Source organism: Pipistrellus kuhlii, unplaced genomic scaffold, assembly GCF_014108245.1.
Source record: "Pipistrellus kuhlii isolate mPipKuh1 unplaced genomic scaffold, mPipKuh1.p scaffold_m20_p_19, whole genome shotgun sequence".
Classification (NCBI taxonomy): domain Eukaryota; kingdom Metazoa; phylum Chordata; class Mammalia; order Chiroptera; family Vespertilionidae; genus Pipistrellus; species Pipistrellus kuhlii.
Genome location: NW_023425504.1, coordinates 13,275,761 through 13,299,160, shown reverse-complemented (window position 1 = coordinate 13,299,160; position 23,400 = coordinate 13,275,761). Strand labels below are relative to the sequence as shown.

The 23,400-nt window shown below is 40.4% G+C and overlaps 1 pseudogene; it reads left to right on the top strand.

Moving 5' to 3' along the window:
- The first annotated feature begins 16,592 nt into the window (after positions 1–16,592).
- On the top strand, positions 16,593–21,313 carry LOC118722101 (annotated as a pseudogene).
- Positions 21,314–23,400: the final 2,087 nt, after the last annotated feature.

Sequence of the window (23,400 nt, the reverse complement as noted above, 5' to 3'; positions counted from 1 at the left end):
TAAAGGTTAAGTAATTTTCCCAGGCCTACACTTTTTCCTCACTGGGCTTCCAGAAGCAAATTCTCACTTACCTGGGTTCATATATTATTTAATTTGCACTTCTAACACCTAACTTACACTGTCTTGAATCAAATTAGGAAGCAGTGAAGCATGGAGGTTAAGCACATTGGTTCTGGAATAAGGCAGCTCTGTCACTAAATAGGTAACTTCAGGCCAATTATGTGACCTTTCTGAGTTTGGGTTTCTCACGTAAAAAAGAGATTACCTAGCTCCCTGGGTTATTGGAAGGATTAAATAAATCAATACGTATAAAGTACTTAGTACAGTGCTTGGTTTTCCTACTAGGTAAGTATTATATTAATGTCACATATTCTCATAAGTGTATGTATATATGTCTTACCAATAATACGAAGTAGTAAGACTATGTGTTCTCACCAGCAGTATTAGTGCTCAAAGAAAATGCCCAATTAATGTTCATTGAACACAGGAAGAAACTGTATAGTCATACTGTGGATTTATGCTGCATATCAAATGTCAAATAATTGGATACTTTTATTTGGGCAAAATCATTACATTTTGGCCAACATGTTCTTAGATGAGTCAGTACTAACAGAAATAACAAAATTGTGAATTCCCTCCACCCCCAATTGTAGTGCTTGTTTTTACTAGAGTAATATAAAAAGTGGAGTGAAAGAGGGTATCTGGAGAATGATGAGCCTGGCTAGTAATCAGAGAAATCTCATAATAGAAAGAGCCCCAACCCCTCATTATGCATATGGAGAAACTGAGGCCCAGAAAGAAAAAAAATGACTTGCCCAAGGTTGTACAGAAAGCTGGTGGCAAAGTCAGGACTGGGATCTAGGTCTAAGCAACTCCTATCTCCTGTTTTTCCCTCTGTGCCTTCCCAGCTTAGATATCTTACCAGCTGAGCAGTGCCCCAGTAGACTGGGAAGGCACTCTAAATGGCTTTAGTTGGGCACAGGCCCTTTATTCCACAATACAACTCTTCTGAAGCACTTCATAAATAGAATTTCCTCAATATCATTCATCCAATTTGTTCCCTATGATGTAAGCTAAATTTATGAGCAAAGAAGTTCAGTAACAGCAAAAAGTATTGAAGAAGAGCCTCAAAGCTGCTACTCTCTGTAGCTACTTAACAGGAACTTGAAAAATAGCAAAAGAGGTCAGCTGTTTAGGTGATGCCTCAGGAACTAACTCTATGACAAATGATCTTTGCTTGGTTAAGCACCAGTAGAGAACATGAATTTTCACTGTCTTACTACTATTTGTCTTTGTAATTCTACTGACTAGAGTTGAGTTTTCTTTTATTTAATTAAATTTTTATCAACTTAATATTTTTTTAATTTGGGCTAGATTTTTTTTGTTGTGGTTATTGCTGTTATTGCTCAGCAATGCACAGTATTTATTTTTTATTTTTACTTTTTGACCCTCTTTACCTATTTCTCCCACCTCCATCCCACACCTCTGGCAACTACCTCTCTGTTCTCTGTATCTATGAGCTTGTTTTAATGTTTTATTTTTAGATTCTACATATATGAAAGATCATATGGATTTGTCTTTCTCTATAAGACTTATTTCACTTAACATAGTGCCCTCAAGGTCCATCCACGTTGTCACAAATGGCAAGATTTCATTGTTTTTTACAATATGACTGAACTAGAGGCCCGGTGCATGAAATTCATGCACTTGGGCAGGGGGTGGGGGTGGGGGTGGGGTCCCTCAGCCCAGCCTGAACCCTCTCACAGTCTGGAAGCCCTCAGGGGTTGTCCAACTGTTAGCTTAGGCCCACGGAGAGTGGGCCTAAGCTCTCAAATGGACATCCTTAGAGCTGCCTTGGAGGCAGGAGAGGTTCCTGCCACTGCCGCTGCACTCACCAACTGTGAGCCCAGCTTCTGGCTAAGTGGCGCTCCCCTTGTGGGAGTACACTGACTACCAGGGAGCAGCTCCTGCATTGAGCATTTGCCCCCTGGTGGTCAGTGCACATTATAGCCACTAGTCATTTCACTGTTCAGTTGGTTTGCATATTAGCTTTTTATTATATAGGACTAGAGGCCTATTGCACAAATATTTGTGCAATGGGCCTTCCTTCTCCTGGCTGCTGGCACCAGTTTTCCTTCGGCACTTGGGACCCAGGCTGCAGTGGAGCCAAGCCTTCAGCCTTCAGCCTTCAGTCTTGGCTCTGGCTACAACAGAGCCTTCAGTTTTCAGTCTTCAGTCTTCGTTCTGTGCCTGTGTATGTAAATTAATCTGCCATTTTATTGGGTTAATTTGCATGCTCACTCCTGATTGGCTGGTGGGCATCACAGATGTATGACCAATTTGCATCTTTCTCTTTTATTAGTGTAGATAATACATATATCACAATTTCTTTATCTATTCAACTGTCAATGGATACTTAGGTGGTTTCCATATCTTAGATATTATAAATGCTACAGTGAGCATAGAGGTGCATATATCTCTTTAAGACAATATTTTTATTTTCTTTTGATAAATACTTAGAAGTGGAATTGCCGGATCATATTGTAGTCCTATTCTTAATTTCTTTGAGGAACCTCCATAGTCACTGCACCAATTTACATTCCCATCAACAGTGCACATGGGTTCCCTCTTCTCCACATCCTTGCCAACACTTGTTATTTATTATATATATATATATATATATATATATATATATATATATATATATATTATTGATTTCAGAGAGGAACGGAGAGGGAGAGAGAGATAGAAACACCAATGATGAGAGAGAATCATTGATCAGCTGCCTCCAACACATCCCACACTAGGGATTGAGCCCTCATTTGGGCATGTGCCCTGACCTGGAATCTTTGTTGTGAGTTTTTAATCATAAATCAATATTGAATTTTGTCAAATGCATTTTCTGCATATATTTAGATGATCATATGGGTTTATTCTACTTGAATTTTGTTTTAATGCTGAAAGTATTACATCTGTCCTCCTTTTTCTCCATTGACCCCATCTAGTCTACCCCTGTCCTCCATGTTCATATGGTTTTTATTCTTCATTTTATTAATGTGGTACATCATGCTGATCGACTTGCAGATATTGAACCACCCTTGCAATCCTGGAGTAAATCCCACTTGATCATAGTGTATGATCTTCTTAATGTATTGTTGTATTTGGTTTACTAATATTTTCTTAAATATTTTTATATCTATGTTCATCAGGGATATTGTCCTATAAGTTTCTTTTCATGCAGCATCCTTGTCTGGTTTTGGTATCCAGGTAATACTAGCCTCAGACCAGAGCTGCCAGCACAATGCTTGCCATAGAATACATGATTAAGATATATTCAGCAATCAACTTTCCCATTTTGGGTGTGTACCATTTTAATCAGAGAACATGATGTTAGTTATGCAGAACCTAGACTGGAACTTAGTCTATAAATCAATAGATGCTCATAGCCATTTGGATGACAAAAACTGGCTGTTGGGATTTATTAAACTTTGCTAGGGTTTCTTCATTTAGCTGTACACTTCTCTCCTCGCCTTGGTATCCAAAGTCCCCTAATCCTGGTCACAAACTACAAATTTGATTTAACCCTAGCCACAGATGGAGTTCTTCTTTTACAGACTTGCACTTTGCCCAAGCACACAGAGACTAACCATTATAAGGTATTGCTTTTGCAAAAAATTAGAGAAGTAGCAATTTTGAAGCATAATCAAACTACCTTTATTCGCATTCTTGGCATTTAATACTATATCAGTCACACTGCACACTGAATCCTTCCACAGAGTACCTTTCAGCCATTCCCAGATGGACTCCAAATGTCCCCTAAATGCTTATTCCATTTATATGTTTCTTCCAACATTTTCCAAACTACATGCATTCTCAGATTCTCTTATCAGAGGTTCACTCATACTAGTAGATATACTTCATTTGACACACTAATAATTTCCATGAAAAATATGGCAATGGAATTCAGATAATCAGCAATATTTCAAATAGACTTCACTATTTACTAGTGAGATAAGTCCTAAGAGGAATCCTCCAAGAAGGTGAAGAACTGCTTCTCTGCCTCACCACTATCCCGAGCCCACAGAGTTGCCCCTTTTTCCGACATCCTGCCAGATTGCTTCTGATCCTTTGGTCTCTCCCAGAGTCGTGCGGGTCCCCATTTCTCCTGTTGGTCTTTGAGAACAGTTCTATTTCCTCTGCACATCCTCTATGACGTCTCCCAGGAGCCTCCATCCTTCCTCTCCTCTAGAGTCTATAAATACTCTGGTTCCCCAGGGGAGGCATGCAAATTCCTTCCTCAAGCAGCAAGGCCCTTGAGCTAGGACAGCCACACCCAAATGAACAGGTTTATCTCCAAAGGCCAGTGGGCTATTGCACTATTCTTCCTCTTGCTTTGCTGTCTAAACTTATCTGGGCTTACATCAGGTGGGAAATTAAACAATCTCAAATCTGGCACCTTTGTGTGCTGAGCCAGAGCAGACTGTTGAAAACTAGGTATTGAGTCTATGACTTAGAGTTTAGAACTCTAAGATAATGAAGTTAAAATCAGAAGGATAATCTGGGGCAGCTTTGTTCCATCCCAAATCCAAGTTTGTACCCGTAAAGTGATCAGAAATTGGCATCAATCACCACCTGGGTCCTAATCCTGGCCACAGACTGAGATCTTCTAGGCTTCTCACTTCATCGTTCATACATTTTCTGAACACAAAGAATGAGTTCAATAATATACTAATTTGAAAAAAGGCTGCCAAAACCGGTTTGGCTCAGTGGAGAGAGCATCGGCCTGCAGACTGAAAGGTCCCAGGTTCGATTCCGGTCAAGGGCATGTACCTTGGTTGCGGGCACATCCCCTATAAAGGGGTGTATAAGAGGCAGCTGATCGATGATTCTCATCAATGTTTCTAGCTCTCTAGCCCTCTCTTCCTCTCTATAAAAAAGCAATAAAATATATTTTTTTAAAGAAAAAAGGTAACACTTTTGAAAAAAGAAAGAAAAAGAAAAGTAGTATTTATATAGCAGGATTCCATGTATTAGTTTCTGTGGCTGCTGTAACAAATTATCACAAACTTAGTGGCTTAAAGCAACAGAAATTTACTCCCTGACAGTTTTGGAGGGCAGAAGTCTGAAATAAAGAAGGTGCAATTCTTCCTTGCCCCTTTCAGCTTCTGATAGCTCCATGCATTCCTTGGCATGGGGCCACATCATCTGCACGTGGCCTTCTCTTTTGTCTGTGTGATCTCCCTCTGCCTCTCTCTTCTAAGGACATGTGTCACTTGATTTAAACCTACTCAAATAATCCAAGATGACCTCATCTTGAGATTCTTAACTTAGTTACATATGTAAAACCTTTTTCCAAATAAGTTTACATTCACAGATTCCAGGGGTTAAGACATGGACATCCTTTTTTTTTTTGTTTTTTTTGTTTTTTTTGTGGGCCACCATTCAACCCACTATACCCCACTACCTCCATTCACATCCCTGCCATGCTGAAATAGAAAGAGCATGAATTTTCTGTCAATTTTACTTCAAAATATCTCTCAAATCTATACAGTGTCTATGTTTCTGCTATCTCATCCCCATTCAAACTCCATCATTCTCCATAACAACCGGTTTGGTCATGCTGGAAAGCCTTCTGTGGCTCCCCATGGTTCTGGGGATCAAGACTTAACTATTGGCCACAGTCTGCAAGGCCCTGCATGATTTAGCTCCCACCCACCTTGCCAAACTCCTGTTTTGCCTTGTCCCCTCTTTTTATCTTGCAAAGCTATGTCCCTTATTGTCTTAATGCCTTCCTAATACTTTTCCCTCCTTTTGAAGAGCTATCCTCCCCACCCCATCTTCTCCTGACTAATGTCCATCCATCATCATCTCAGCTATAAGTTCTAATAACTGTTCACCAAGAGATACTTTCCCTGACACCCATTCTCCTGTAATAGCATCTTTCAAAGTTTGCAATTAGGTTTGTGTTGAATTAATGTCTCCACCCATCCACCTAGCCCCCAACTAGACAGAGCTCCACAAAGGCAAGGGCTGTGATTATCTGGTTTCATTACACGGTTTCAGCATCTAACCAGTGTCTGCCACATAATAGGTGTTCAATCATTATTTGAATAAATATATTATTTAATTAATTAATCTATACATCTATATTCTAATCCTTCACGTTCCTCTCCTAATATAAGAAAAGAAGCAGGGTTGGATAAAAATAAAAATGAGATGATGGAGAGGAAGGGACTTTATAAACCATGAGATTTCTTACTAATTTAAGGAATTATTATGATATTGGTTAATGTAACCAGGGAGGTGCACTACATAGGGCATAGGGGCAGCAGGAGAAATGAGGGTGGAAGTGAGAAAGGATATTTGAGGTCTACATTCCTCTGAATAAGAAGAGTTTCTGTGGCTCTGTTGTGTAGGATAAAATTACAAGAACACACTCAATTCCCCTGCTTTAAACTTGAAGCTCATAACTTATCACCTTCTGGGATCAAAAGAAAATACCAGGTATAAATATTGCCTGAAGTCACTCTTGGCATTTAAGGTTTTAATTGTCTTCCTTTAAAGCATATGCTCCAGGTGCTGGCTGAGGGTAGGGTGACAGACTCCTGGACTGGGCCCATCTCCACTGGTGCTTCCCATGAGGTGATCTGTCAGCCATGGCACTTGCTTGAGGCGCTGCACAGCTGACAAATGACTGAAGAATGCCTCTTGGCTTTTTTTTTTTTTCTCTCTCTCCCTTCCTTACCTTCTTGGCTTTCACTGCTAACAGGTGGGGAGGGTATCACCTCCTTCTTCCTGCCCCTCTAGCACGTCCATCTAAAAGGCATCCCTGGGGGCTTGACATTCCAGGTCTTTAGTTTCTTACATTGATTTCCTCAAACCCCATCAAGTCATAATCTCATTTCCTGCAGGGAAAAGACACTTCCACCTCTTCCTCCATATCCTCTTAACTCCTTGTCTTGGGTCAAGAGACCTAAAAAGGCCATTTCTCATTTCCATCTTGTCTTCCATTGTTTTCTCCCCTGGGATGTCTCTGCATTCATGGCCCTGAGATGCCTCACTGGTCTGGAATGTCCATGGCAAGCCAATCCTCTGAATCACAGACTTAAAGAAATTGGAAAGAGCCGAGCTCATTAAGCTGTCATTTCCTCAGTTTCCTCCAGTGACCTGGATATCTTCCCATTGGCTTGATGAAGTCCTTCCGTGCTTCATCATTTCACTGGGCTTTGAGCTATGTCTACACAGTCCCAGAAAGGTAAAGAAAAATGCATGAATCTGAGTAATCCAAGCAAAATACCCGTATTGTCTCAATGATTTGGGCATCCTAGTACAAAACACTATTTTGCTACAAGGTTTCAGGATAGTTACCTCTGATAAGTGCCAAGAACTGTAGCTGCAAAGGACTTTGCAGCTCATCTGTTCAAAGACCTACTCCTTTTTTGGTTTATATCATTATTGAGTTATAATTGACAATTTGTATGCCATGTAAAATATTGTTACAATTTTCTATGTTATAACATATGCATACCTCCATGAAATCATCACTGCCATCTAGTTTCTATCACTCCCTAAAATTTTCTTCTGGCCCTTTGTAATTCTTTGCTTCACCTCCTCCCTATTCTCCCCAGGAAATCACTGATTTGCTTTCAGTTACTATATAGTTCTATATAGTTTTCATTTTCTATAATTTTATAGAAATGGAATAACACGATATGCATTTTTCGTTAGTTTCTTTCACTCAGAATAATTATTTTGAGAACCATTCATGTTGTATGTACTAATAATGTCATATGTCTAATTTTGGCTATTGTGAAAAATGCTGCTATGAACACTCATGTACAAATTTTGTGTGTGTGTGTATATATATATATACACACAAAATTTATAAATATACAAATTTTATATATATATATATATATACACACAAATTTTGTGTGTGTGTGTATATATATATATATATATATATATATACACACACACACGTATATCTTCAATTATCTTGGGTATATGCCTGAGTATTTACCTGGGTCATATGATAAGTCTATGTTTAATCTTTTTAAAATTAAAGTATTAATGGCATACAATATTATATTAGTTTAGGGTGTATAACATAGGAGACTTGACATTTATATACCTTACGATATTTAAGCAGCTGTTCAGCCCCACAAGATAAGTGTGAGGTTCTATTTTTCTTCATCTCACCATTTTTTAAAAAATATATCTTATTGATTTTTTACAGATAGGAAGAGAGAGGGATAGAGAGTTAGAAACATCGATGAGAGAGAATCATTGATCAGCTGCCTCTTGCACACCCCCTACCAGGGATGTGCCCGCAACCAAGGTACATGCCCTTGACCGGAATCGAACCCGGGACCTTTCAGTCCATCTAAAAGGCATCCCTGGGGGCTTGACATTCTATCCACTGAGCCAAACCGGCTCAGTGGGCCCACGCTCTATCCACTGAGCCAAACCGGTTTCAGCCATCTCACCATTTTATTACTCATTCTTTTTTTTTTTTTTTTTTTTTTTTAATTTTAGCCATCCTAGTAATGTGAAATGGTATCTCATTGTGGTTTTCATTTGTATTTCCCTAATGATCACAAATATTGAGCATCTTTTAATGGTTTTATAAATCTTCTTTGGATAAATATCTATTCAATTTCTTTGCCTACTTTTAAAATTGAGATATAACTCACATAACATAAAATACACCATTTTAAAGTATACACCTCAGACCCTAGCCAGTTTTGCCCAGTGGATAGAGCATCAGTCTGCAGACTGAAGAGACCTGGATTCGATTCTGGTCAATGGCACATGTTGGGCTCAATCCCCAGTAGGGGTGTGCAGGAGGCAGCTGATCAATGATTCTCTGTCATCATTGATGTTTCTATCTCTCTCTCTTCCTTTCTGAAATCAATAAAAATATATATTTTTAAAAAGTATACAACTCAGTGGTTGTTAGTATATTCACTAAATTGTGCAACCATCATCACCACTAATTCCCGAATATTTTCATCATCCCAAAACAAACTTCATGTCTATAAGCAATCAGTTCCAATTCACACCCCCCAGCAACCATTAATCTACTTTACAGCTACATGAATTTGCCTCCTAATACATTTCATATAAATGGAATCATATAATATGTGACCTTTTGTGAATAGCTTCTTTCATTTAGCATAATGTTTTCAAGGTTCATCCATGTTGTAGCTTGTTTTGGGACCTTGTTTCTTTTTGTAGCTGAATTATGTTCCAGTGTATGGATATACCACAGTTCTTTATTCACCAGCTGATGGACATTTTAGTTGTTACCATTTTGAACTATTAAAATAATGATGCTATTAACGTTTGTGTATAAGTTTTTCTGTGAATATGTTTTCAGTTCTTTTAGATATAAAGGGGAACTGTTGGATCATAGGGTAAATTAATTTTTCAAGATATTGCCCAAGAGTTTTCCAGAGCAGCTACACCATTTTACATTCCTACCAGCAATGTATGAGAATTCCAACTTCTGTACATTTTTCCCATCCATTTATTTTCCATTTTTGTTTTTATTATAACCATCCTAGTGGGTGTGAAGTAGTATTTCATTATGATTTTGGTTTGCATTTCCCCAATGACTAATGACTTCTCATGTGCTCTGATCTTTATTATTTCCTTTCTTCTACTTACTTTGATTTAATTTGTTTATCTTTCTCTAGTTCTATGATGGAAGCAGAAAATCATTGAGACCTTTATTCATTTCCAATATAGGCATTATAGTGCAATCCAAAAATTCTGACATGTGTTTTCATTTGTACTCATTTCAAATACTTTCTAACATTCTCTTTAATTTCTTTTTTGACCCATGGATTATTTAAAAGTATGTGATTTAGTTTTGAAATATTTGAAAAATTTCCATAAATCTGTTATTGGTTTCTAATTTAAATTTATTGTAATTAGAAATATATTTTGTATAACTTGGATTATTTTTTATTTTTAATCCTCACTCAAGGATATGCTTCTTGATTTTAGAGAGAGGAGAAAAAAAAAATTGATGTGAGAGAGAAACATTGATTGGTTGCCTGATCAGGGATAGAACCCACAACCTAAGTATGTGCCGAGACTAGTATGCTCCAACCAACTGAGCCATTCTGCTGGGGCTAACTTGGATTCTTTTAAATTTTTTGAAAATAGTTTTATGGTCTAGAATAGGGCCTATCTGTCTTGGTAAATGTGCTGTATGCCTTTAAAAAGAATATGTATTCTCTGATGTGGTGTGGAGTGTTTATAAATGTCATCTAGATAGAGTTGGTTGATAGTATTATTCATATCTTCTATATCATTGCTGAATTTTTGTCTACTATTCTATCAATTATTGAGAAATGAGTGTTGAAATATCCAACTACAATTGTGGACTCTTCTGTTTATACTTATAGTTCTGCCAGCTTTTGCTTCACATATTTTGAAGCTCTATTACTAGGTGCATAAATACTCAGAATTGTTGTCCTCTTGATAATTGACCCTTTATCACTATGAAATTACCTTCTTTAACTTTGGTAATAATTTTGGCTTTAAAATCTACTTTGTCTCATGTTAATATAGTCATTCCACATTTCTTTCAATTAGTGTTAGTACGGTATACCTTTCCCCATAATTGTACTTTTAAAATCTGTTTTTAACTTTATAGTAAAATGCTTTACATATGGGAAGCAAGTAATTGGTTCTTGATTTTATATCCTATTTGACAACCTCTGCCTTTTATTCATGTATTTAAACCATTCACATTTCATTTGATTATTGATATAGCTAGGTTTAATTCTATCATTTGGTTATTTGTTTTCTATTTGGTTCATCTATTCTAGTTCCCTTATTTCTGTCTTCTTTGGGACTAATTTATTATTTTTATGATTTTATCTCACTTATTTGTTACCTTACTGATTACTTTTAGTTTTAAACATCTTTAACTCACCTAAGTTAATCTTCAAGTGATATATACCACACCACACACAGTATAAAAAATTTACAGTATAAAAAATTATGTAGGCCCTTTCCTCCCCTTCTAACCATTGTGTTATTGCTGTCTTACATTTTCCATTTACATATACAATAAACCCCACACTACATTATTATTGTTGCTTAAACAGTGTACTATCAAAGATATTTAAATAATTTTTAAATCTTATATATTTATACATGTAGTTACTATTTCTGGTGCTCTTCCTTCCTTTGTGTAGATCCATATTTTAGCCTGTTATCATCTTCCTTCCATTTCTTGTAGTATGTGTCTGCTGGTGATGAATTATTTCAGCTTTTGTATGACTGGAATGTCTTTTTTTGTTCTTCCTTTTTGAAAGAAAAATTTGCCTGATATACAATCACTGGTTCAAAGTCTTTTTGTCAGTTCTTTAAAATTTTTGTTTCAAAATCTTCTCACTTGCATTATTTACAATTAGAAATCTTATCTTTGTTGTGTTTTTTTGTACATAAAATGTCTCTTTCCTCTCGTTGCTGTTAAGATATTCTCTTTATCACTGATTTTGAGCCATTTGATTATGATTTGTCTTTGTGTCGTTTTCTTCATGTTGCCTGCACTTGGAGTAGTTGGATTTTGCCAAGTTCCTTGGATCTCTAGGTTTATAATTTTCATCAAATTTGGAAAATGTTTGGCCATATTTCTTCAGTGTCACTTTCTCTCCTCCCTCCTTCTTTTTCTTCTTCTTCAGAAATTCTAATTATATTTCTATCAAGCCACTTGAATTTTTCCTATATATAGCTCACTGAAGCTATATATATATATACTTTCTTTTCTAGGTGTTTTTTATATTGACTTGTTTCTATTGCTATGATTCAAGTTCACGAGTCTTCTGCATTGTCTAGTCAGCCATTAATCTCATCCAATGTATTTTTACCTCACATGTTATAGTTTTCAACTATGTAAGTTTGATTGAGGTATTTAAAAAATATCTTCTATGTCTCTACTTAAATTTTTGAACATATGGAATATGGAATACAGTTATGGAATACAGTTATAAAAACAACTTTAATATTCTTATTTGTTAATTTTAATATCTTTATTAGTTCTGGTTTGATTTCAATTAATTGATTTATCTCCTCCTTATGGGCCATAGTTTCCAGCTCTGTCCATGCCAGGTAACTTTTTATTGGATGCCAGGCTCTGAATCCTACCTTGTTGGGTTATTTAATATGCCTGTTTTCTATATTCAGTGGTTCTCAACCAAAGGCTATTTTGTTTGTCCAGAAACACTCTTGTTATAATTGAAGAATGCTATTGGCATCCACTGAGTAGAGGCCAGGTATGAGGGTAAACATCCTACAATGTACTGGACAGCTCCCACAACAAAGAATTACCCAGCTCCAAATGTAGTTGTTCTGAGGTTGAGAAACTCTGCTATAAATATTCTTGAACTTTGTTCTGGGATTCTGTTAAGTTTCTTGGAAATTGCTATATCCCTTTGGGTTTTGCTATTAAGCTTTGTTAGATGAGACCAGAACAGTGCTCAGTCTAGAGATAATGTTCCCCAATACCAAAGCAAGACCCTTCTGTGTACTCTACCCCATGCCCCAATTTTAGCCTGCTGGAAATTGGTACTATCCCCAGCCCTGTGTTAGTTCAGAGCACTATTCCCTCTAATCATTTGGTATGGTTCTTTCCCTAGCATCAAATGGTTTTCTCATGCTTGTGGACCTACACAGAGTTTATGCCATCCCTGCTTCACCCTCAGCACACAGTCTACCTTTTCAGGATGTCCTAGAGATAACTCACACTCACTATTTCTATTCTGACCCTCACTTCGGACCTACTCCTCCTTCTGTATCTCAGTGCCAGTCCCCAAAGCTAGAAATCCAGGAGTCACCCTTCACTCCTGCTTCCTCATCACCAATCAGCCAATTTGTTCTCATCAATGTCTCCTGCATTCTGTCTATACTTTCCATTCCCACAGCCCCTGCCCTATCTTGGGCCATCCTCTTCTCTTGTTTGAACTCTTCATAAGACGGCTCCAACATGCAGCTCTAGCATCTCCTTCCACTGTTCCTATATATCTTCACCTTCAGTGTCACAGAAGTTTTCACTGATTATTATGCAGACTGGCCTTTCACAAGACTGTACTTTTGCAAATGCTATTCTCTTTCCCTGAAATATAGTTCCTCCACTTTGCCTGGCAAACTACTCATGCTTCAAGAGCCAGCTTACAAGTCACCTCTTCTGTCAAGCCCTCCTTGGTTTCTTGAGTCATCTATTCATTCCTGACCCTTCATTCTTCTATTGCGTTTGGTCACACTTTAGCAATACTATTCATATCTCTCTTTTTTAAAATATATTTTATTGATTTTTTACAGAGAGGAAGGGAGATACAGAGTAGAGAGTTAGAAACATCCATGAGAGTCATCGAGCAGCTGCCTCTTGCACGCCCCCTACTGGGGATGTGCCTGAAACCAAGGTACTGTACATGCCCTTGTCCAGAATCGAACCTGGGACCTTTCAGTCTGCAGGCCGACGCTCTATCCACCGAGCCAAACCGGTTTCAGCTATTCATATCTCTTAACACTGCTGTCTATCTCTCCCACTACTATAGCTGCTAGGGATCTAGCAATCCCTGTAGGTTCTTGCTATGGACTAAAATGTGTCCCTCCCCCAAATGCACATGTTGAAGCCTTAATATTGCTATATCTGGAGATAGGGTCTTTAAGAGGTAGTTAAGATTAAATGGGGTCATAGGGGATGGCCCTAATCACATAAGATTGTGACCTCATAAGAAGAGGGAGAAATATCTCTCTCTTTATCTCTGCCATGTGAAGACACAGAGAGAAAGGGGCTGAGTGCAAGCCAGGAAGAGACTCCCACCAGAACCTGACCACACTGACACCCTGATCTCAGACCTCTAGCTTCCAGGACTGTGAGAAATAAATTTCTGTTGTTTAATACTCAGTCTATGGCATTTTGTTATGACAGCCTGAACAGGCTACTACAGCACTTAATACTTTATGAATGCTTTTTTTTTATAGCCTCACCCGAGGAATATTTCCATTGATTTTTAGATAGATTGGAAGAGAGAGAAAAAGACAGAGAGAAATATCGATGTGAAAGAAACACATCAATTGGTTACCTCCTGCACAAGCCCCCAAGGACCAGGGCTCCTGGCAGAGGAGGGGAGAGGAGCCTGCAACCAAGATACCTGCCCTTGACTGGAATGGAAGCAGGGACTCTTCAGTCCGCAGGCGGAAGCTCTATGCACTGACCCAAGCTAGCTAGGGCTGATAAGTGCATTTTTTAATGAATGAGAAAGAAACAGGAGACGGGGAGATGAACTAAATGAGGAGAGAAGCTGCAGTCAGAAAGCAGAAGGCAATAAGAGAAGAATTAAGTAAAACAAACTAACAGGAGGAAGAAAGCACGGGATGGGAATGAGCTCAGAAGGGAGCCAATTTTTTAGTGCAGATCATGCCCATGCCAAGGGAACTACTGCCAAGATGGAGAAGGGTGGGTACAGACCCAAAGGCCAGTTCTGAGCATCTAGGCACAATATTTTATATTCTGTATGTTTTCAGGAAAGGACCCAATGCTTGGGGCCCTTAAAAAGGAGGCACCTTAGCTCTTTGGCTAGGCAACAGCTGGGTGCCCTCCCTTCCCTGGTCAAAAAAGGCCGCTGTCCACACCCAGCTGCGGGAGAGACTAGGAGAGTGTTTACCCAATGGCCCCAGTGTCCTCAAAGGACTCCGCTCTCAGTTACACAGCAAACAGCTGGCAGCACCGTTGTGGCCGCGTCCTAGGCACTGCGACCCAGAGCCTCCAGTGATATTTAAACCAGGACTGTGAGAATGAGTCCTCCACCCTCATCTTCCTCCAGTGAGCTTGGAGGTGCTCGTTTATGAACTGGGACCTGACAGGACCTGACAGGACCTGACAGGTGGCTTTTTAAAAACTCTCCTTCTGACAGGACTCCTCAAAAAAAAAAAAAAAAAGGTTTCTGTCGCCTAGGACTTGAGCAAATTGGTTTCAGACTCTGCCACCCGCTGCAGCAGACAGCGGTCTTTCCAAGAGGAAGACGCTTCCTGGCGGGAAACGTGGACTGACAGGGGACCAGGCAGCAGTGTCTGCCCAGCCCTGGAAGCCAACAGGCTCCATCCTCTGTTGCCTTGGGGCCTGCAACTGCTTCTCTGCGCTTTGGAATCCGCCTTCTACACCGCAGCCCCAACCAGGGGCCTTTGTCTCCCCTAACTGAGTGCTCCCTGCAAAGCAGCACTCCCTTGCGAGGAGGGAGGTCCTGGCTCCACCCACTGGGCAAAGTCTTTAAGATCAGGGCTCTGAGCCAAAATAGGGCGGACATTTAGAAACCAAACCAATAATAGAATTGGAATACATTTGATCACTTGGGGGCGGGCAGGAGGGGGGGGGAGATACTTGGAGAGCTGGTTGAGAGAGCTGCAGGGATGGCTTTGAGAGTGTTCCCGGAGCAATCATCAGTACTTGCAATGCTAGCAATCATTGCTAGGCCCAGCCCTGCAGTTAGTTGGACATGACAGAGCCATGAGGGCTGGTTCTTTATTCTATTGTTCCCACTCGGTCAGAAAGGGCTCCTAGCAAACATGCTGCTAGCCCCAGCTTTCCCAATGAAATGGAGACCTTTGCTCTGCTGTCACTATTCAACATGGGGTTTTTGTCCAGGCTAAGGCCTTATTTACCATATTTGCACTAGAATGTCAAACCACCAGCCTGGCAAAAAGCTGAGCCAGCGTTTAGGTGGGGACTCATGGAGAAGTAGAGAGATGTTCCCACCCAAGTGGCCACACACTATAGGAGCAGCCCCACGTCCACACTCTCCTGCCTGGCTCCTTGGCAGTACTTTTCAAACACTATCACTTGGACAAATTACCTGGAGTCCTTATTAAAATGCAGGTTCTGATTTAGAACTGGGTGAGGCCTGAGAGTCTGCACTCCTCACAAGCTCCCAGGAGATGTAGCTGCTGCCCTGGACCATACCTAGAGACGCAAGCCGTAGAACAATACTCTTAACTGCAGCAGCAAGTTAAAATCACCTGTGGAGCTTCAAACACTTGAATTTCACTAAAAGAGTAAATCTTAAGTGTTCTCACCAGGAAAATAAAAGGTAACCATGTGAAGTGATGGACACATTAACTGCTTTGTGTAATCATTTTGCAATGTATACGTACACTTTTAAAAATCATTATGGTTGTAGGCTTGATCCCCAGTGTGGGGCATGCAGGAGGCAGCTGATTGATGAATTCTCTCATCATTGATGTTTATGTCTCTCTCCCTCTCACTTTCTCTCTGCAATCAATAATAAAAAATAAAAAAAAACTTAAAGAAAACATTATGTTGTACAATGAAATATATACAATTTTTATTTATCAATCAATAAAGCTGGGGGAAAAACTAATAATAATTAAGCCAGGCTCCACCCCAGATAGTCTAATTTAATTCTTCTGGGATGTGGCCAGACTTTTTTTTTTTTTAATTAAGCTTTTCGGGTGATTATAATGGGTAGCCAGGATTAAGAGCCACTAGTCTAAGCAGCTGTGAAGAGGGACTTAGGCTGTAGCCAGGGACATTGATTCCATACTGAACCCATTTAGGTGGCACCAACCTTGACTTCCAAATGGCACAGTACATCTAGAAAAGGAAAAGTGGTGGTATCTGCATCATCAATCTGAAGCGCACCTGGAAGAAGCTCCTGCTGGCAGTTCATGCCATTGTTGCCACTGAAAACCCCACTGATGTCAGTGTCATATCGTCCAGAAATGCTGACCAGCGTGCTAAAGTCTACTGCTGCCACTGGAGCCACTCCTATTGCCGCTTCACTCCTGGAACCTTCACCAACCAGATCCAGGAAGCCTTCCAGGAGCTGAAACTCCTGGTGATTATTGATCCCAGGGCTGCCCACCGGATTCTCACAGAGGCATCTTATTGTACATTAACCTGTCCACCATTGCTGTGTAACACAGACTCTTGCACTATGTAGACATTGCCATCCGTTGCGACAAGGGGGCTCACTCAGTGAATCTGATGTGGTGGATGCTGACTCAAGACGAACTGTGCACACGTGGCACCATCTCCTATCAACATCCATGGGAAGTCACGCCTGATCTATACTTCTACAGAGATCCTGAAGAGATTGAAAAAGAAGAGCAGGCTGCTGTTGAAAAGGCTGTGAGCAAGGAGGAATTTCAGGGTGAATGGACCGCTCCTGCTCCTGAATTTACTCCTCGCAGCCTGAGGTTGCAGACTGGTCTGAAGGCGTGCAAGTGCCCTCTGTGCCCATTCAGCAGTTTCCTACTGAAGACAAGTACTCAGCCTGCCACTGAAGAGTGGTCTGCAGCCCACACTGAATGGGTAAAAACAACCACTGAGTGGCCCTAAGCTGTTCTTCCACAAACTCTTACCAGAATGGAAATAAGATTGATGGGAAATAGTTTCTTTAACTATTTCCCATCAATCTTGGTGTACCTGTGTCCTCCAGGTGGAGAGTCTTACTAGTAGAACTATCATAATTTCAAAATAATGATGGGCATATTGATATTTTAAGATTTCTGTTTCATTCTAATTTCATATATATATATATGGTTTCTGTTGGTGGCCAAGTCACAGATCCTCTAATATCATGATGGATTGTTGCCTGCATTCATGATGGAAGGAAATGCTAAAATACAGTTAAAAGAGAGAAGACATAAAGAAGCAATTTTCTGAACCCTAGTTCATGAACCCTCAGAATTTTAGCCACAGACCCCTTAGGAGACCAGGGGTGCTAGTTAAGGATCCACATAGCCTTCTTGGTGCTACTTTGTGCGAATCACCCTTGGTTCAATAGCCCTCATTAGGGGTCTCTTTTTTGGGGGAGGGCAGGTATAGGGCTGGAGATTTATTTTTTAGAAACAGCCTGTGGTGCTGCCTTCCCTCCTGTGCACTCTTAGAGCTATGTCCTTTGGTTTTCTCTTATGGCAGGTAGGGGACTTGGCGCCTCACATAGGGTTTATCTTTCAACAAGTGTTAACTGGGCATCTGCCATGTTTCCCTGAAAATAAGACATCCTCCGAAAATAAGACCTACTTACAGGTTTCCTTCTGAGTGAAATATAAGGCATCCCCTCGAAAATAAGGCCCCCCCTAGGCTAAACATGAGAGAGATGGTCCACTGATTCTGAAAGAAATGGAGTCACAAGAAATTCACCAGAAAATTCAGGAATTGGATTGTTATGATGATGTTCCAGAAGATGATGACATGATTGTCATTGAATAAATGAGTAAATTCTTGGTACTGTAGGATTCACAGTTTGTCTGGTTTGTGTTGACAACTACCGTACTACCGTACCGTATACAGGTAATAAATTTCCTTTATTTTCATTTAACAATAAATGTGTGCCGTATTCTTCTTCATGGAAAAATAAGACATCCCCTGAAAATAAGACCTAGCACATCTTTGGGAGCAAAAATTAATATAAGACACTGTCTTATTTTCGGGGAAACAGGGTAGTGAGTGCAGGGCTCTGTGCTATACTCCAGACATGGGAATGGATACACAAAGAGATAGTTATTGGTAATAACAACTACCATTTACCAAACACTTTTTATATACCAGGTACCATGTCAGCACTTCATTCATGTATGGATTTATTCATTCAGTAAATATTTACTGTCTACGAAGTGCCAGACACTGTTTTAGTGACTGTGGGGATGGCAGTGAATAAGACAGCTAAATTACCTGCTCTAATGAAACTTACCCTCTAGTGGGGAGGACACAGGTACACCAAGGAAATTAAGTAAATGATAGAGTCTGCCAGCCTATGGGAAGTGCTATGGAGAAAAACAAAACAGAGAAGGGGAGAAGAAGTACTCAGAAAGGTGGGTGCAGTGTCAAATGGGGTGACATGGAAGGTCTCACTGAGGAGATGGACATTTGAGACTAGACCCAAAGGAAGTGAGGGGTGAGCTTTTGCAGGTATTTGGGGAAGAACATTCTAGGCAAAGAGAATATCTGGGTGAAGACCCTGAGGCCTGAACATGGAGGAAACTGGCAAGGCTGACAGAGAGGAGTGAGAGGAAAAGTAGTAAGAGATGAGGGCAGAGGGCAAGTGGGAGGAGGGGCACCAGAAGGTGCAGGACCATGGAAGCCATTGTAGTAACCTTGGCTTTTATGCAGAGGGTGATGGGAAGCCATAGAGGGTTTGAGCAGAGTCCCTCAACAACACTGTTAGGTGACAGTACCATTATTCTCATTTTTAAATGAGGTAACTACAGCTCAGAAAAGTGAAGTGACTTGGCTAGTGAGTGGAAACTTGGGGACCCCACACCTCTCCTTTCTAGTCTCACACTCAGAGGAGGGCCAGGATGTTCTTACTACCTTCTGTTCCTTTGTCATTACCCAAGGATCATACACTACCCTGTGTACCCCTCCTTGCTGTATCCACTAACTTCTGCCTCTTTACTTATTGAATACCTATGTGCCAGCTACTGTTTTAGATGCTGATAATAAATTGATGAATAAGAGAAGTCATCTCCTTGCTCTCATGGAACTTTTATTCTAGTGGATAGGGGAAACAGGTATGTAGGAATTTAAAAAAAAAAAAAGAAAAAGGAAAGAAAGAAATGCAGAGAGAAGAGTGGCTACGCTATAGAAGCTGGGTATTGGAGGCCTCTCTGTAGCGGTATCATTTAAAATGAGATGTGGAGGACCTAGCTGGTTTGGCTCAGGGGATAGAACATTGGCCTGCAGACTGAAAGGTTTGATTCTGGTCAATGGAACATGCCCAGGTTGCAGGCTCAATCCCCAGTAGGGGGCATGCAGGAGGAAGCCAATAAATGACTCTGTCATCATTGATGTTTCTGTCTCCCTCTCCCTTCTTCTCTGAAATCAATAAAAATATATTTATAAATAAATAAATAAATAAATAAATAAATAAATAAATAAATTGAGATGTGTGGGAGAACATTCCAGGCAGAGGGAGATATGTGCGTAAAAGCTAAGGTAGAAAAGATCTTAGCATATTAGAGGAACATATGGCAGAAGCATAGGTTATGATGCAGGGAAAGGGCAAGAGACCCAGTGGCAGCACAGGAGCCAGTTCAGAGACAGAGCCCTGTGGGTTATGAGCACATAGGAATCCACTGGAGTGTTGGAACCAGGGAAAGGCAATTTTTTGATGATTTAAAAACATGCTGACATATCTCATAGAGCTATTGCAAAGGAGAATGGATTGGTGGAGAAAGAGGGGATGAAGAAAAGTGAACAGACTTAGAATATGTTTGGAGATAAAATCAACCAGACAAGCTGATAGATTAGATGTACAGGGAGGAGGAAAGAAAGAAATGAGATGGCCTCTAACTTTTTGACTTGAGCAGCTGCATGAATGGTGATGCCATTTAGAGACCTGAAGAAGTCTTTGGGTAAGCGACTTTGAAGGAAGAGTCAAGAGTTCTGTTTTGAACATATCTGTTTGAGATAGTCATGTCAACCAGGTAGTTAGATTCCTGAGTCTGCAGTTCTACAGAGCAGGCTATGCTGGAGGAGAGAGATAGGATCTAAGCTGGAGGAGGTATACCACCATGTATACCCACTTGTACCAAGCACAGTGTCTGGCATATGACATGTAGTCTAAAAATTTTTGATTGGTTGAATAAATTAATAAGTAAAATGTGTTCTTGAGCTTTGAAATCAGACAGACTTTGGTTTGAATTTAAATCTTGACTCTGCTACTTACTAGCTTGATATTGAAGTAGTTATTAAACCTTCTGGAGTCTCAGTTTCCTCATATATAGAATGAAGACAGCAACAATGCCTATTCCATAGGGTCGTCGTGAATATTATACTAAACTTGTGGCCTGGTGCACAGATTCGTGCACGTTGAAAGGAAATTGATTAGAAGAAATATTTTAATATCACTATTCACCTTTTCTCTATAATAGAAGTGTCAACCAAATTCACGATCAACAATGACAGATTGAAATACATGGGTGTGATTGGTGCCAGCGAGAGCTTTATATGTATAGTGCATGCATGAATCAATTTAGCCTTTTATATAGAGAACATAAACTTGCTTAATTAGATCTGCTTTGATATAGTTAAACTTTTTCTAGCCTGGTGAAGCACCCCAACTTCTCTTTCAGTTATTGTTAGCAACACAGTAGTAAATATCAACATGAAACAGATTATTATTGTAGATCACTCAGGGAGAACAAAGGGTAAAAAATTTAACTGTATCAGTGTTTGACTATATTCTGTGCAGTGAAAAAACCTGAAGTCATTTTCAAGGTCAACCATTTCTTACTTCTTTTCAGTTGGGTCAAGTTTCTAAACTTTCTAAATCTTCGTTTTCTGGCTAATGAAAAGAAAATAGGATTTCACCAAGTCTCCTATCTACCTACTCCAGGACTTCTGTGAGGATCAAATGAGATGAGGCATGGGAAAATGCTTCCCAGACATTTTGTTAAAGTGTAAAATATTTGTACCTGGCTATAAAGCAAGTTGTGTTCCTGGGCTGAAGAAACTCCAAGGAGGCTAGTCACTAAAGAGAGGAAGCCAGGCATTACTATGTGATGTCATTACCCAGCGCCCACAGCCACCATTTCTGGGCTGGGCTGTGGGCTGCAAGTTGCACCATGGCAGCATTAGCTGCTATTTGGTGGACTGTTGCTCTGGGATGGTAGCAGGGTCTGTGTCCCACTTGGGGGAAGCTGAATGTTGCTTTGTCAGCACCAGGTCTGCGCTGCTGTTACTCTGTAAATGGCCAGTACTTGTCATGGCAGCTCCTGCGTTGTGTGTCTGCCCCCTGGTGGTCAGTGCACACCATAGTAACTGGTCTGACACTCAGACACTTAGCATATCAGCCTTTTATATAGATAGATAAGCCATGTAAAGTGCATTGTAAGTACTCAGTAAATTAATGGCTGTTATCATATTTGAAGCATGAGGTAGGCCCCAAGAGGGCAAGCCTTGAAGGGACCCTTCAGAGGGCAGCCCCAGAGGTTGGGACAATGTGACTGGGCTGTTGTGTAACAGGCAGTAATGCCTAGTAAATAGGCGTGGCCCTCTTGAGCCAAACTGTAGAATTCATAATCCTGGGTGAGCCACTTACTAGCTTATTTAATTTCTATGTACCTCAGAGTTTTTAAAAGTATTATTATTTAATCTCTAAAATAGAGATAATAATAGACCTACCTCATAGGGGCTGTTGTGAAGGATTAAGTGAGGTAATCCATAGAGAAAGCTGAAAACAGTGCCTGGCTCATCCTAAGGGCTCAGTAAATGTGAGGATGTGCAAAGGAAGAGGCTGCAAATAGGCTTTAGCTGTGTCCTTGATCTCCCTCTAGAGAAGATAGTGTTCAGCCCTGGCTGGACAGTGGAGCCCATTTCCAACTGTTCTACTCTGCCAACAGTCTCCTTCCTACCTTCGTACTCCTCCCCAGCTGCAGCCTTCCAGTTTCTGCAATTCTATGAATAGCTTGTGAGCCTTTGCCAGGGTTAGTGTGGAAAATGCCAGCTCCTCCACTCAAGGGATGCAGAAATGTAGCCCCTTTTCACAATGGAGGAGGTGTTAGCCACAGGATATAGGCAAAATAGTGCCTGTAGTCTGTCTAAGAGCAGAGAGAAATAACCAACTGACACAGCCAAGAAGGCCCCGGGGCTTCTTTTCCATTCAAATGCTCCCTTTGTTGCTAAGAAGCAAACCTACCCCATCTCTACTGGCACCAGCCTGCCCATTGTGTTCCTAAGTGACCATCCCAAACAAAGAGCTAGGGCTATCTCTATTTCACAGAAATGGCAGACAGGAGATGCCACTGAAGTAGGAGCATCATATAACCCAAATTCTCCACAGCTAAAGACTCTAGAACAGGGCCCAGGTCAGGTATCCCTGGCAGAAACATAATGGGTCCAAAGGAAGTCACCAAAAGCATTTGGCCTGGATTTCCCCTTGTGCTTGGATACCTTTGGTGGATACTGCTCAAGGTCCTGACATCTGAGCAATGGGCACCAAGTGAATCTAAGTTCCAGTTGAGCAAAGTGGTAAGCCTGTGGATTTCTCCCACCAGGGAGATAGAGCAGAGATTTCAAAAACAAATGGTCCTTCAGGCAGACAGGGATGGATGGGTGTGGCATAGAAAGGCTTGGAGGGGTCCTTTCTCCAAACAGAAGAACTTCTTTGGTGCCCTTTAAGCTTATCCTCTGCTCCTGGCCAATATATTGCCTGCATCTGACTTACCCAACCCCCACTCCATCCTCTTGTCAGATATCTCCTTTGGGTGTTTCTCATCACTTCAGTGATTTCCTAGCTCCATCTCCATCCAGGCATTCTTATCTCTAGAACTCTTTCTCAGCACATTGTCTTCTACTCAATGATTAAAGCTCCAGCTTCTCAGAGGCTTATCACCACTAGAGAATTTTTAGAA